This window comes from Felis catus, chromosome A2 (genome assembly GCF_018350175.1).
Source record: "Felis catus isolate Fca126 chromosome A2, F.catus_Fca126_mat1.0, whole genome shotgun sequence".
Lineage (NCBI taxonomy): Eukaryota > Metazoa > Chordata > Mammalia > Carnivora > Felidae > Felis > Felis catus.
Window position 1 is genome coordinate 89,486,616 of NC_058369.1, and position 16,482 is coordinate 89,503,097.

The window sequence follows — 16,482 nt, forward strand, 5'->3', positions numbered from 1 at the left end:
AGAAGAGAATTAAAATACCTCTCCATAAATTTCACGTGGACACGCTCAACAGTGTTTGTATTGAGGGTTGTCATCTGCTGCCATTGTCAATGGTCTCCTCATCCAGAGACAACTGCTAGCCTCCCACCCCAGGGGCCTTTTAACTTTAAATTTATGATTTCACACTTGAGGCAAGTCTGTTGTCATTTAAAAAGACAAATGCAGATTCCAGGGAATTAATTTCCCTTTAAATACAACCAAAGAAGCACCTCCTGATCTTTCCTAGTCTTTTAAAGAGGATCTCCCAAGATTAGCAGAAAATTTGAAGTCAATAGGACGGTAGAACACATGAAAAATTCCAGCCTTTTGTGAAATAAATTAATTGCAGAACATATGGTTTTGTAAATTATATTTTGTAATGCCTAATGGCAAATGCCACCGTGTGATATTTTCATTCATGTACATTTCGTTGTAAACAAAACTGACAGCCTAGCCCCCAGTACCAAATTGAAGTCAGTATGTAAGTCCATTATCAGGATAATGAGTTAGCTTAAATAGTTTAGGTCATTGTAGTTCGGTTCTGGATGATTTCTGTAATTGTCTCTGTTTTTTGTTCTTTGTTTTTAATTTAAACGTCATGTAAAGCCATTTATTATTAAAAAAATTAGCTGTTTGGGGTAAAATAATTCATCATAAAGACAAATTGCCATATTTTCCAGTGAAGTACATATGACTTTGTAAACATATTTAAAACTTATTTAATACTAGTGGAAACAAAACAATATAGTTTATAAGAATTTCGAATAATTGACTGTATTTGAGGAAATATCAGTGAATTATTCTATTATCACTATATTTGAGCATGGTTTTCGGTGATTCCATAGTCTATTTTCAGCTTAGAAATAAAGAAGGTAGAATTTTGAAGGCACAGGCATTAAGGATCCTCATCTCATCTCTCCTTGAAAAAAGTCACTTTATTCTTATTTACCTCAGTTTCTAGATCAGTACTCTGTTAACAGGATTAATAATTTAACTCACTAATTTTAGAGTATTTGCTTGTGAATTTAGGGGACCATTTTAAATATAGAATCTCTCTTTAATAATCTACACACTATCCGTGCACTAACAACCACCGCAGAAAAAAACAGTGACATAGTGAGATCCATGAAGAAGGATTCCTGTTTGAACTGTCAAGCTGCGATAAATGTAGCAACAATCTAGTTGATCTAAAACGTATGCAGGTAAATTAGCACTTGAAAAGGTTAAGGAGAGACTGACATTTTTTTTTTTTATTATTGTTCTTTGCTTCTCAGTTCTTTTAACCCATAGCCCCTCTAATATCACTGCCATGGGACCTACTTCTCTATTTATTAGTTTGTTCCAAGCTTAGTGGAGGAGGAATCTTGTAGGCAAAGTTGTGGGGAAAGTAGGAAAATGGGTCCCTCAGGTGCATGCTGTTGTACCAGAAGCAAGTGTAACTTCCTTCAGCCCTGAGTCTGTCCTGTCCTCACTATCCAGCCTCCAGACTTTCCTAATTTTTTCACATCAAAGCCTCTGATAAAGTGAATTCTACATAGGGATGTACAAAATGAAGGCCGGCTCATGTCACAACTGTTAACCTGAGCTCATGGGAAACACCTGTCAGGGAACAGCTTTAACTAATTTACCTTACCCTAGACAATAGGATTTGTTAGCTTTATTAGGAAATCCTGACCTCGTACACAATCATGCCCTGTTTCCATGGTGCCTCTTCTAACTATAAAAGTCTCTGTTACCCACCATCCCCTGTGAAGAGCTTTTCACTGGTCCTGAGGTCTTGTGTTCTGCTGCAACGATTGTTCCTTCTTGAATCGAGGATATCGAACCCATTATTATTATTTTTTTCTTTTGGTTATCTGAGAGTTTTGGCAACAAGGTGGGGCCCAAAAGTAACTGTTGAAATCTTGGGGACTGCTCGTAGACCCAGGTGAAGATACCACAGAGCCTGTTTTGTTTGTTGTCTCTTCGGCTGCTTTCCAGGATCTCCGGTAAGCCTCTCTCGGGTTGAGCTCAGCTGATTTTGTGTTCTGGGTTCTTTGAGTTTGTCCTAATCCTTCTGGGTGGAAAATTGGGGCGTGAGAGACCACACATTTTCACAGCGAGACTTAGTGGGCCACAACATTTAGATTTGTGGCCAACCTCACTTTAAAGGGTGCCTTTGGGAGGTCCTGACGGGTTTCGGGTACTGTGTGGAGGCTGCCAGAAGCAGTGAATCGGGTTGAATTAGGATTATTTCAATAAGGGAAAACAATAGATATCCTTCAATCTAAAAGTAAGATGGCCGTCATTAGGGGGGTCACAAAAACCTCAGGATAATCAGTCCACACCATAAACCACTGGCAGACTTGTGAAAATAAATTAAGTCGGGAAATTCAGACTGTTTTGATCCCCAGCACATAAAAATCTAAGTAGGCACAAATCAGACTATTAAAATCCCTTAGATGACCCACAGCTGGCCAAAAAGTACATGACTAGGTGCTCAACATCACTAATGATCGGGGAATCAAAATCACAATGAGAAATCACTTCATATTTGTTCAAGTGTCTATTATCAAAAAGAAATAATAAGTGTTGGTGAGACTGTGGAGAAAAGGAAACCCTGGTTGGGTAGTGGTGGGAATGTAAATTGGTACAGTCACTATGGAAAATAGTATGGAAGTTTCTCAAAAAATTGAAAATAAAACTACCAGAGGATCCAGCAGTTCCTAAAGTTAAATGGTTGTTCCAGAATGAGAATGAGGGGGAGAAAAAGGACAAAACTTAAGAGGGATAAAAAAAAAAAAGCTGGAGAATGTTTATAAAAAAGGAATCCTGAAAGGAATTTTATGTGTGGTCAAGCACGCTAAGATTGGAATAGATTTAAATGAAAAAAAAAAAAAAAGTTGTAATATCAGAAGCACACTGGTACAAATTTAGAGTTTGGTTTTCTAAGAAACAACATTTTCTTCGATTATTGGTCTGCTCTTAATAAATGGTGAACAAAGATTTTTCTGTATCTTTTAAGTAATCTGCAAAGATTTTACCTTAACAATTAGTTGACTGTGCTTCATGTCGTGTTTATCAGGTCTTTGATTAGTTAAGAAAATCCAATCTTCTCAGTATTAAAAGAGCTAACTTATATTCACATCCATATAACCTTATGTATTTGCCTTGAAAATCTTCTGTTGTCACTTTGGTTAAGTACTATCTCATAATGATCCGTGATACTATTGAGTCAAACCTTCAAACCTGTTGATGTTGGGACGACTTCCCCAAGTCCAGTTCTAGATGGAGTCTTTCTGATCTCAAGGTAAGTGAGATTTCCTAGACTGTTGGCGGAAAATTTCAAACCATTTGTGTCTCACCTGATAAAAGATGTTCAACTGCTTCAGTTTATTTGGTATTTTAATTACATGGGAAGCATCGTCCAATGAGAAGTGATGATAGACCTTCTTAGGTTATTTCTCAACAGATACGCTACTAATAGAGGTATCCCAGAAGTTGTTTGAAGTTCGTAGAAGCTCATCAATACTCTCATTGTCCAATTAGTATCTTTCCTTATTGTATGACCCAGAAATAACTGAGCATAACAGTCAGAGTGAGGAATGGAAATGCTGTTATTGTTCCTTTTTTCACCTGGGTTTTGAAGACTGAGATCGTTGAAAGAAAGGAAGTGCTTCTGAATGCATGCCATGTCTTGTGATTTAACATTTTTAAATAAGAAAGCAACAAAAGAAATGGAGAAGTTTGTTCCAGAGAACAAGGATGTTTTTCCTTAAGATTGCATTACACATAGACGGCTTCTCTGGTGTCGGAGGACCACACAGCTGTGTACATTTGTGTTCAAGATTAGGGTTATTGCTTTTAGCTTGCTGTTCCTTTACATTTACTCTTCCTCAGCTGTCTGTCTCCCCATCTCCCTTTCTCTGTGGAACTTGCAAAGAAAAGCAGAAGGATATTAAATGAACTTGGTATTTCTTGAGTGTAAGAATTTTGAGTAATAGAGATGTGCTCTGCTGGATGTTGTCTTTGATAAAATTAACCAAAATCTAAAAACAGGCATCGGGTTAACTGCTGAGGATATCTTGTTTAAAAGCACTTTGAGGGAAGTCAGACAGTAACGAACATGGATGGAATTAAAATGCAAAACATTGCTCAATGAGGCTAAATTGGATTTCAATTTTTGAATACGGACTGTCTATTAAAAGAAATTAAACTTTTTTTCCCTCCTCTCATTAATGTCCCTGTTCTCTGAAATCAGGGCATAACACAAAACAACGGTTTCTCTGATTTTTACCCTTGGCGTATGATTCCTTGTTACCTGATTAAGGTGAATTAAGTTTGCTTTGCCTCACTTTTTATTACTAAAAATGCATAAATCGGGGCGCCTGGGTGGCGCAGTCGGTTAAGCGTCCGACTTCAGCCAGGTCACGATCTTGTGGTCTGTGAGTTTGAGCCCCGCGTCGGGCTCTGGGCTGATGGCTCAGAGCCTGGAGCCTGTTTCCGATTCTGTGTCTCCCTCTCTCTCTGCCCCTCCCCCGTTCATGCTCTGTCTCTCTCTGTCCCAAAAATAAATAAACGTTGAAAAAAAAATTAAAAAAAAAATAAATAAAAATGCATAAATCTACAGAATGTGCACATTAAAATAGGTATTTCATAGATGTACTAGATTTTGAAATAATAAAACAAAGATATCTTTGAGATTTGTGTATATATATATTTTTTTCTGATTTTAGCCCCTTTTTTGCCTTTCCCCCTCAGTGTTATTTGTACCTGGTCTCTTAGAGATGATCAGAATGTACATGTTCCTTATTCTCATGCAATTCACATTTTCTATCAGGCAAAGACCTACTGTAAACCCAGTCTTCTCAGGCAAAATTTAAAAATTAATATTGTCTATTTCGCAGAAATGTATTTGTATTTTGTTATCACGTATAATTACTAATAGAATTCTAAGCGTTAAAAAGCTAAGTGGGTGATGGGTATTGAGGAGGGCACCTTTTGGGATGAGCACTGGGTGTTGTATGGAAACTAATTTGTCAATAAATCTCATATAAAAAAAAAGGAAAGAAAAAAAAAAAGCTAAGGTTAAAAGTTCTTTCTGAGGCACCTGGGTGGCTCAGTCGGTTAAGCATCTGACTTCAGGTCAGGCCATGATCTTGTGGCTCATGAGTTTGTGCCCTGTGTCAGGCATTGTGCTGACAGCTCAGAGTCTGGAATCTGCTTCAGTCTCCTTCAGCCTGTGTCTTCCTCTCTGTCTGCCCCTGCCCTGTTCATGCTCTGTCTCTCAAAAACATTAAAAAGAATGTTTTTTTTTTTTTAAAGTATCTTCTAAGAGATGAAGAACAGCCCTGTGCCTATAAAGGAGAGCACAGTGGAGGGAGCATGCCCTGAATCACAACGTCCTGCCATCTTCCACTTGGGTATGAGTGACAGCTTAGTGTAAAGGAATGAAGGTGGAGATTGGTCATGTTCCAAAATCAACTCTAAACTGACAGTTAAAGTTTGGGATCTATAGTTGACTTCGCTAATGTTGGCTGTGTCCCTGCAATTCATTTTTTGCTCTTCAGATCAAACTTCAGGGTTCTTTGAATTCCATTTGCTCCTCTCAAAGGTTGATAAACCTCAACTGTCATTACTATGAAAAATTGAACACTTTATAGAAAAGACTTGTGTAATTTCATGAATATAACTATTTTTCTAAAATATATAAGGTTTTAAAAACAGTATGTAGTTTGGATTATTATATAACAAGGAGCTTAGTTTGAGTGGAAAAATATCCTATGTTCAAAATTCATAAACCTGCCACTATATATCAAGCATAAAGAGATGATTGCTTTTTTGAAGATCAAAGGATTTACTGCTACTTGAGGTCTTGTAAATACTGCATCGTGAATGATGTATGTGTTACGGGTTGGAATATGCCCCCCGCCCCCCAAGTTATATTGAAGTCCTAACTCTGGGTACCTCAGAATGTAACCATATTTGGAGGTAGGTTTTTGCAGAGGTGATTAAGTTAAAATGAGGTCATTAGGTTGGGCCCTAATCCAATTTCACTGCTATTCTTATAAGAAATTTGGCACAGATGTGTACTTTGGGAAGATGGTGTGAAGACGGGGGGGGGGGGGGGGTGGGGGGGTGGGGGTGGGGGTGGGGTGGAGAAGATGGTTAATATATAACCAAGCAGACAGGCCTTCCCTTAAGGCCCTGAGAAGAAATGGACTCACTGACATTCTGATCTCAGATTTCCAGTCTCCACGACTGTGAGAAAACAAATCCCCATGTTGAATCCACCCAGTCTATGGTATTTAGTTAGGATGTCCCTAGCAGACTACTGTAGTTAGGAAATAACCAAGTTTTTACGGACAGAAAAAATCCTATGCAGGTGAATTTAAATTAGATAATTAATGGAAAAATTTGCTGAAGGTTTTCATTGAATTGCTTTGTGGAGTTGCAGGGTATGGGTATGTTTGAAAGAGAGGTTGATCACCTTATTTTCAAGTGCCACTTCCTCCAGTTAATGTTAACGGAGTATAGATCTTGGCAAATGTACATTAAACATGTATAATGTTTCAAAAAAAAAAAGTAGGTCAATAAAAGAAACAGAGCTTGATTAATCCATGTATTTAAGCCTGGTTTACCAAGGCACTGAGTACTATTTCATTCGATTGGCAAGGGCTTTTACCTAATAAAATCCATCTTACTATTAACTATAGATATTCAAATTTTTATGAAAAACTTTTGGCAAAAGTTACTTAAAAGGCTTATTTCCAACAAGAGTTTGTACTACTTACAAAAACTAAAAAAAAGCAAAACTGCTTCTCTACTTTTGATGTTTTTGTGTGTATAGGATACGTGATTTTTTTCTCTAATTTTGATTTTCACATACTAAGGTAGAACAGATAGGGATTTGTTTCTAGCATTTTACAAATACAGTAAAACCTTGGAATGTGAGTAACTTGTTCTGCGAGTGTTGCGCAAGATGAGCAAACATTTCTAATCTTGATAAACAAGTGATGTGCTGGAATAAGAGTAGTACGTGATGCTGAAGGTCCCATGATCACAACTGAGCCAATGTCTCTTTCCCTCTGCGACACTGTGGATGATCATCTCCGATGCTCAGTCTTAGGCCACAGTATTTGGCAGAAATCAGTAGTTTTTCAGAACATTGCAGGGTGCCCACAACAGGCACTAGTGTTTTCTTTTGTTTTGTTTTGTTTTGTCACTTCATCTATGGATGGTTCTTTGCTTTTCCATACAGGAGTATGGAAAGACAAAGCTTAGGAATGCTTTGTCTTACTCTAGGTTTGGCTCCCTGCAGTTATAGACCCTTTCCTCTGCTGCCTTATTGCCAGTTACATTAAATACAGTACATGAAAAGAGTTTATTAATACTGTACTGTAGTCACCATCCCTTAGGGATAGTGAAAGTCGTCCTACATGATAACCCTCCTTTCTCTTGTTTTCTTCACACCAGCCACGAAGGTTTTCAAAGGGAAGTGCAGGTTAATTTAGTTTCCTTTATATTTGTATCTTACTATTTTGTATTATATCACAGTATTGTAATGATTTTTATAAGAATATTTTTGGGTTGTAGAATGAGTCATCTGAGTTTCCTTTCATATGGGGAAATTTGCTTTGATACAAGTGCTTAGGTTTATAAAAGCATGTTTCTGGAACGAATTCCCCTCTCAAACCAAGGTTTTACTGTAGATGTATTTTTTTTAGACCTTATTTTCAAAATTCATGCCCCCGTGAAAAGTGAAGGACTTCATACAGAAGTGCTATTATTGGTTTAGGACTACCTGTGTATGTGCACTGAGTAGGTAATTTAGGATTAACCAAGATTGGAGGAATCCCTCCTGCTTTCATATTTTTCTTATATAGAAATGTGGATTTTTACAATATGAAAAAAATAAAATGAAAATAAAAATAAAAATTTGATATAGGAGATTTAAGAAAGCAGTTAATGATTTTTTTACTAAGCAAATCCCCAGTGGTTTAGAGAGACCATCTTGTTACTGATACCGTTAATCAATTTAAACAAATTAATACTCAGAACTAGTTACAACACTGGTTTGGAGGAATTCAGAACTTTTTAAAGGAAGGTTATTTTGAGGTTAACCTGTCAGACGTTGTTCAGGCTTCAATGAAATCTATCAATGGCTCTTAGCTGCATGGTGGGGCTTGAAACAGACAATCCACTAACACATGGGTAGACTCAGCTATTTGAGCCCAATTGTTCAGTCTCTGATTTGCTGCAAATTCAACATTTTGGGAGTCAAATCAGTGCTGTGCTAAATAAAACAATGACAACAACCTGAAGAAGACATAAAAGTAGTTTTTCAAAAGTGAAGATGGGACTATTTTTTCCCCCTAAGTAATCTCTATGCCCAGTGTGGTGCTGGAACTCAAAACACAGAGATCAAGAGTTGCATACTCCATGACTGAGCCAACCAGGCACCCCAGTGATGAGAGACCTACAAAAAGAAGTTTTAATATGCAGGAATACTTCGCAGTTAGAATCAGGCCTGAGGGGGCTTGTATCGGATCCCCTTTGTGCTGGTATAAGGAACCACAAACTGGGTGCTTGTAAAAAATAATTTATTGTCTTCCAGTTCTGGAGGCGACATGTCTGAAATTGAGATGTCATCTGAACTATGCTCCCTCTGGAGCCTGTACAAGAAAATTCTTCCTTTCCTCTTCCAGCTTCTGTTGTTGACCAATAATTCTTACAGTGTCTTGACTTGTAGATAGATCATTTCAATCTCTGCTTCTGTTGTTAAAGGGTGGTCTTTTTGGTTTTTGACTCTTGATTCTTTGTTTCTTCCAGTTTGATCTTTGTTCTTCTAAAAAGGACTGTAGTCTTACTGAGGTAAGGGCCCACCCTCATCCAGTGTAACTTGATCTTAACTAATTACATTTCAACAAGAGTATGTTCAAGTAGGTTCCCATTCTGGTGGTAATGGGATGTAGGACTTCAATATGTTCTTGTAGAGGACACTAATATATAACAGAGTTGTTTTAGTTAGAGGAAACAGAAAACTCATGAATTAGTTTTCTTTTGCTGCTATACCAATTACCACAAATTTAGTAGCTTAAAACAATCTGGAAGCCCGAAGTCTAAAATAAATCTCTGGGCTAAAACTAAGTGTTAGTAGGGCTGTGTCTTTTTATAGAGGCTGTGGAAGAAAATGTATTTCCTTGACCTTTGCAGCATCTGCAGACAGGCTGCTTTCCTTAGCTTGTGACCCCTTCTTTTATCTTCAAGGTCTCACTGTCTAGCAGATCTTTCCCCATAATGCCATTTCTCTGGTTCTGCCTCTCTTGTCATCCTTGTCTGCATTTAGAAGACATTGCCATTTAGTAGAATATATTCACAGCTTCCAAGATTTAAGACACAGACATAATCTTTGGGGAGCCATTCTTCTTCTTCTTCTTATAACTCAATGAAATTCTTCTTTGCTCTGGGAAAAAAAAATTCTTCATAAATGGATAACAGAAAAAATGTTTTGAACAGAGAGCCTCTGAGTTCCCCTGTATATCAATTCATGTATCGATTAACTGAAAAGCGATTGAGAATGCCTATTACATGGCTACACACCAAGGAAGCCTGAATTCTTCCTTTTGAGGAATTCCCATTCTTGATTAGGAAACTATGTACGAATAATAATTGCAGTAAATGTGAAGTTTTATAACTGAGTCATTCATTGTTGACTGGCAACACAATGAAGGAACACGAAGGACTTTATCTGACAGGATGTTGCAAATTTCTTAGGCGATTGAAAAATGGTCTTACGTGAGTAAAAAGTAAACCAGGTAGAGTGGGGTCCAGGAAATCAGAAGAAGAACCTGTATAAATAGCGAAGGGGAAGAAACTTGAACTGGCCAGTAGGGAATTAGTAACAAACAGTGATGATGTTTGTAACGTAACTGGTTTTGTGTTCATAACAAGTACTCTGGCCTATGAGTGGAATTGAGAAGGATGAGTCAAGTTCCCTATTGGAATAGACTGGTTCCCAAATACCAGATGAGAAATGAAGAGCATTAAAATAGTAGCATTCTGGCTAGTTTACTATTAAGATGAACATTTTAAAAAGTTCTTCCTTGTTAAACTGTTGAAGAAATGAGACTACATGAAAATAGTGATAAAGAACTTGTGAAAAGGAATTTCAATCAGGAATTTTAATCAAAAGCTGGATTCAATACTTAGAATCAATTTTAATGGGTGAAACACAGATTATCTAAAAAAAAAAATTAAAAAGGCACAGAAAAAAGTTACAGAAAGAAAATCAAGAAATACCCACTAGTTTTACAGAGGTATAATCCATACAATATAAAATTCACCTATTAAAAACATAAAACTCAATGATTTTTAGTAAATTTATTGAGTTGTGTTAGCATCACAATGATCCAGTTCTAGAATCTTTCCATCACCCCCAAAAAGTTGAGTATTGTGACTGGATGTAGATGATCTGTGCTCATACAACCAGCTGCAAGCAACCATGAATCTGCTTTGTTTCTATGTATTTGATGTGGTCAATTTATTGTTGAGTTCTTCACATAAGGCTTCTTTCATTTCATGGAACTTTGACAATAGCTGTTTGAAATTTTTGTCTGTTAAATCCAACTTCTGGGGACACTGCAAGACCATTTCTTTACTTGGCTTTTTCCCTAGAATATGGGTGACAAATTGCTGTTGACAAATGTCACAGTCTTGGGTTAAAAACTATCTAAAACTGCATATTGTAGCAACTCTAGATTCAGATCCACACCCCCTCCCCATCTAAGGTTATTTGTTAGTTGGTTGACTTCTTTATTTAGCAATTTGTTGTGGCAAAGTCTGTCACCCTATGATGTGTGACCACTGATGTTTGTATTTATTTAATTTAATTTTTTTTTAATTTTTATTTATTTATTTAAAAAAAATTTTTTTCAACGTTTATTTATTTTTGGGACAGAGAGAGACAGAGCATGAACAGGGAGGGGCAGAGAGAGAGGGAGACACAGAATCGGAAACAGGCTCCAGGCTCTGAGCCATCAGCCCAGAGCCCGACGCGGGGCTCGAACTCACGGACCGCGAGATTGTGACCTGGCTGAAGTCTGATGCTTAACCAACTGCGCCACCCAGGCGCCCCTATTTAATTTAATTTTTATTTACTTAATTTTAGCATCTGCTCTTCTAGGATTTGTCCCTGTGTCGACATGACTTAGTCATAAGCCAATGTTAAAAAGAGGTGGTGCTCATGCACGCAGAGACCATGGGTCTTCCTTCTTGCTAAATAGTCTGTGTGAGTAGGGGCGTGTATTCAGGTTGTGATCGCCCTGGCTTTTACTCCCCTGGATTCTTGGCTGTTTGCTCCACATATGTGGCCCGTCTTAATTTTGACTAAGAATGTGTGGCTAGTTGAGTCCTTGTAGGTCTTTGCATGTATGCAAAGTACGCATGTATGCACTCAGGCAAGAAGGGTTGCTTCAGTCATAAGCACAATATAATCACTTCCACCAATAATATTGAATATGGTTATTGTCTACTGTTGAAATTTGAGTGTGTTCCCTTTGGCTACACAGGCAAAGCAGCCAGGCATCATGGCCTACCTTATCGTACCAAAGCCTCGGTGCTTGCTAGGCTGGGGATGGTGATGGGTGCAGTCCCGAGCAAAAACAAAAACAAAAACAAAACAAAACAAAACAAAGTCATGGAGTCCTATTGTTCTTGAATTTTAGCAGTCTTTGAAGCAAAAATGCTTCTCTGATGGTTGATGACCTTTGTTTGATATCCAGAGCATGAGTGTTTGATTTTTTGTGCAGTTTTATGGTTGACTTTTGGGGGAGAGAGGAAAGCATTTGCCAATCTTTTCATTGGGCCATCATTGGGGATCCTTGACCTATTGGTTTAGGTCTTTCTTCCATTGCTATACTTACTCATGCGTGTGTTAAACCATGAATATTGTATTTTTCTCGAAGATCAGTCAATTTAGAGAGCCTGCTTCCATGCTTTAGCTATTATTTTATTGTAATTTCTCTCAGGATTCTAAATTATATACCCTTACCACTTGTTGCATTTGTTCAAGACTATTGAGATAGAATTAGCGTCATTATCTCTATTTTCTGACAGATTAACAACATTCTTGGCATGGTCAACTGCTGGCACCAACACAGTTAACTGACCTTTGTATTCTCTGAACTTCCCCAAAGCTCTTCTGAACATGGGCCATATGGAAGTATTTAAACACTTACACAAAACAGGATAGGGAAAACTAAAGGAGTTACGAGGACAAATGGAGAGAATAGGTCACTACAGCAAGGAATAACTACTATGTTTATGAAGTAGAAAACTGGTTTGTAATACTGTGAAACTGTAAAATACATTGCTAACATACAATTGTGATATTAATAACAATAAAATTGTGCAATACTACTTTAGCAATATTACTTTTAGATAAATGACACATATATAGAGAGAGACCCCATTCCTGCAAAATAGTGTAAGGAAAGTTGTAGCTTTCTATAGACTATGTTAACTTTGCATTAGTATAAATTAGTGTAAGTTAAAAAAAAATGCTGAAAAAAGCAAAATTACATAGTATGTATATATTAAAATATAATTTTCTCATTAATTGATTCACACCATCAGCACTTGAAAAAAACCTCTTTGTAGAGTCAACTATTATATTAGTGTTTGGAGGCATAGATGTAAAGAGGAATCATGTGGTCTTTGTCTTTCATAGACCATTAAATATTTGTGGGATATTATTAAATAAAATTCCTATGGAGTACTTAGAACATGCCAGGAATTGTGCACAGAACTAGGAGATCACAATTAAAGGCCAGATTCTAGAAATTCTTCAAATTCCAGATATATTCCCTATTTTTAATGTTTTAAAAATGAAAGTATCACTAGAATTATAAGAACTTTTTGGCCTACCTATTTGGCCTATTCTACTCAAAGTTAAAATAACGGCTATCGTTCACATATTTTTTTAAAGGTTATTTATTTACTTGGAGAGAGAAAGAGAGGGGGAGGGAGAATCCTGAGCAGGCTCCAATCTCCGTGTGAAGCCTGACTTAGGGCTCGATCTCACCACTGTGAGATCATGACCTGAGCTTTTATCAAGAGTCAGGCACTTAACTGACTGAGCTACCCACATACCTCTCCATTTTATGGTACGCATCTGTGGTAGTTCCTTTACTTTGATCACATGTCTGGGAAATGGCTAGGTGACTTGGTTAAGTCGTCAATGGTAATAAATGGCTGAACTCAAACAGAACACCTTATTTTAAGTCTTTGCTTTTCTTCCTTCTTAAATTTGATCCAATGGAAAGGAGTTTGTATAATATATCAACTAAAAGAAACATTGTATAGTAACCCACATATCTCCTAAAATAGAATAGCCATCATCTAATAGATGAACCAATTCATTGTTAAATTTAGCTGAAAAACCCTGTCTTTGAACCTGTCAACTGATCCAAAGTCAACAGTTCATACATGTTAGTAACTCACATAGCTTCTGGTCTTGGTCATATATTGCCACACCATTTCTTCAGTGAGGAGCATTGTAAAATACTTAGTGTTTGTATTAATTAGATTCTTAGATTATTTTATAAGATAATATTAACAGTTTGTTCCTTTGCTATCTGTCCCCACAAATCACCTATTAAGATCTCAGGAAACATTAATGCTCTATGAAACACACTTGGGAAAAAGTGGAATGAACATTAATAGGAAAGGCAAGAGAAAGATTAGGTTTGAAATAATGAGCTCATTGATGGGATTCTAGAGCATTAATTAGGACAACTAAAGTGTGGAAGAGCAACACAGTCTAAGGTAAGTGAAGCTTCCAGAATCACTGATAGATCCATACCTGAAAAGATGATAGGTGAAGATGATGTAAGGTAGGTTTATGGATTGTGAGAAATAGGCCACTCGAATAGGGGATTTTGATAATGGGGAGGCTGTGCATGTGAGTGGATGGGGATATGTTACGTGTGGAGGAGTTCGCATTGTATGAATGGAGGTCTTGGTCCTTGGATTCCCCACGGGAATTTCTGTGGGAAACCGTACTCCAATAAAGACAGCCAGAAGGAAAGTAATAAGCACAAAGCAGTTTATTAAAGTGACAGTACATACTCAAGGTGGTAGACAGCCAAGTTCCCCATGGTGATTTTGGAATTGGAAATTACTGGCCCTGTCTGGGCTATAAGGAACTGCCACTTAGAGTGGCATAGTCACTAATGGAGGCTGCTTCCTGTCATGGGAGAGACTTGTCCCACAGGTAGGAGGGGAGTTTTTGACCCTAGGAGGTCTGTACTGGAACCTTCAGGGCAGCCTTTATTTAAATTTTTTTTTTAATACTTTATTATTGAGAGACCGAGAGACAGAGCATGAGCAGGGGAGGGACAGAGAGAGGGGGAGATACAGAATCTGAAACAGGCTCCAGCCTCTGAGGTGTCAGCACAGAGCCCGACGCTGGGCTTGAACTAACAAACCTCGAGATCATGACCTGAGCCAATGTCGGATGCTTAACCGGCTTAGCCAACTGAGCCACCCAGGCACCCCAAAGGCAGCCTTTCTCCACAGGGGCCGTGCCTGCAATGCAAATGCATTTAAATGAATCCAGGGTTTACCTTGGGGGTAGATGGAGATGAGGAGCCCACATTCTGCACTTAAAGCTCTTTGGTCTGTCAGCCCCAAGGTGTTGGAAGCATAATACCAGGATATTGTACTCGAGGACGCTTAAAGTGTAGCTCACTTACCACTGTCCTTGCCTTCAGCTCATGTCTCTATCATTCTACTTCAAGGACTTGGGACTCTGCCTTGGGGTGTTCCTTCCATGACTCTTGTTTGGTCTCTTCCTACGAGATCTATGGGAATCTGTGTACTTATAGCTGGATTTTGCTATAAACCTAAAATTGCTCTAAAAATAAATTATTAAAAAGAAAGGTTCAAGGATATTTTGAAAATTGTGTCTGGCTGAGCCATGTTAACAGTGTTTGTTATGGAGTAATGTGGAGTAGCATTGGATTCATGAGAGGTAATGCTAAGACCAGAATTGCGGGCTAACTCAGAAAGGAAGCTAGTTCAAATCAGATACTTCCTAAAAAATAGAAGTTCACTTGTGACCCTTGGTACACACAGCCGTACACATAGACGGACACTTAATTTTAATCCTAGTCTTTTTCTATAGTTACTGGTGCCAGGGACTTCAAAAAGGAAGAAATCAAACCGTGTTCATATGCTTTCCACAGAGATAACAGATTTAGCAAGAAATTAGGGAAGCATTCTGATCTCTTTTCAACTAAGCAGAAGATGCACATAGGTGAGATACAGGACTTAGGCAAACTAGAAAAAAATACATGTGCATCAAACAACAAGTGCCTATTGAAGAAAATAGTAAGGAACTAGGCATAGGTTTGTAAACACTAAGTGCTTTGGAATAGAAAATTTCCTTTAAGATAGCCTGTTCTTGGGAGGAAAGTGCTAATATTATCACATGCTATGTCAATTCAAGCCTTGTCACTTGCACATCTTTTCTAAATGACCCCAGTGTAGTATATCAGTTTTCAAAAATGAAACAATTTTTTTGTTCAGTCTGAGGGAGTTTTTCCTTTGAACCTCTTGGCTTCAGAATACTAGGAATTCTAAACAGAAGTTGCTGATGAAATGCACAACAGATGTGAAAAGACTATAAAATTTGTGAACAAGGAACACGTCTTCCATGAACTTGTGTTGTTTGCTAGATATCTCATCCCCCAAAGGCTAGTTTCATTATGTTTTCTCAATTTTAAATCTAGACAGAGGAAAGAACATGTCAGTTTCTGTTTCAGCCCCAATAAAATTAACAATGCTTTCTTACTTCAACTTTGTGAGGCAGATAAAAAGTAAGATGAATGTAACAAGCTGTGGAGACTGACAAGATGAAAAGAATTCCTATCACTTTCATCAAAACTTCAAGCAGAAGCACAGCGTAGTAGCCATGGGCAATCCTCATTTCTAAATACCACATCAGACTGCAGGTGTCCCTGGGGATTGAGGACGATGTGTGGTTTATGTGCTTGTTTCTGTCTAGGGTTCCTCAACACATTTGTATATATATTTTTAGAACAAATCAGTGTTGCTTTTTTAATTGGCATTGTATGATTCCCTGTGATAATTTTTCTCCACACATCCTGCTCAACACTTGGGACTCCTGGGCTCAGTATAGTTACTTTTTAAAAATGCACTTTTGTGTTGTGCCACTCCCATTAGTATTTGAGAATCCATGAACAGAATTTGACAAAAGTCTGATCTCTGTATGTCATCTCTCCAAGGAGCTATTTGTGATAGTGGAGGAATGTTTTCCTACACTAATTCTTAGGCTTTCTCCGTCAACTAAATGGGCTGACTTTGGACTCCTACATATTTTTGATAAGAACGTCCCTGGTGAATGGGGAGTTTCTGTTAAAAACCTTTACTTATTGACATTTGCTTGAATCAGGCTTTGGT

General features: G+C 37.7%; 1 long non-coding RNA gene across 2 annotated transcripts in view; it reads left to right on the forward strand.

Annotated features, from left to right (window-relative positions):
- Positions 1-1,727: 1,727 nt before the first annotated feature.
- Positions 1,728-16,482, forward strand: part of LOC123381245 — a 31,619-nt gene continuing 16,864 nt past the window's right edge. For both annotated transcript variants that reach the window (XR_006588061.1, XR_006588060.1), the window contains exon 1: positions 1,728-2,006. This is a non-coding gene — a long non-coding RNA (uncharacterized LOC123381245). The remainder of the gene's footprint in view (positions 2,007-16,482) is intronic.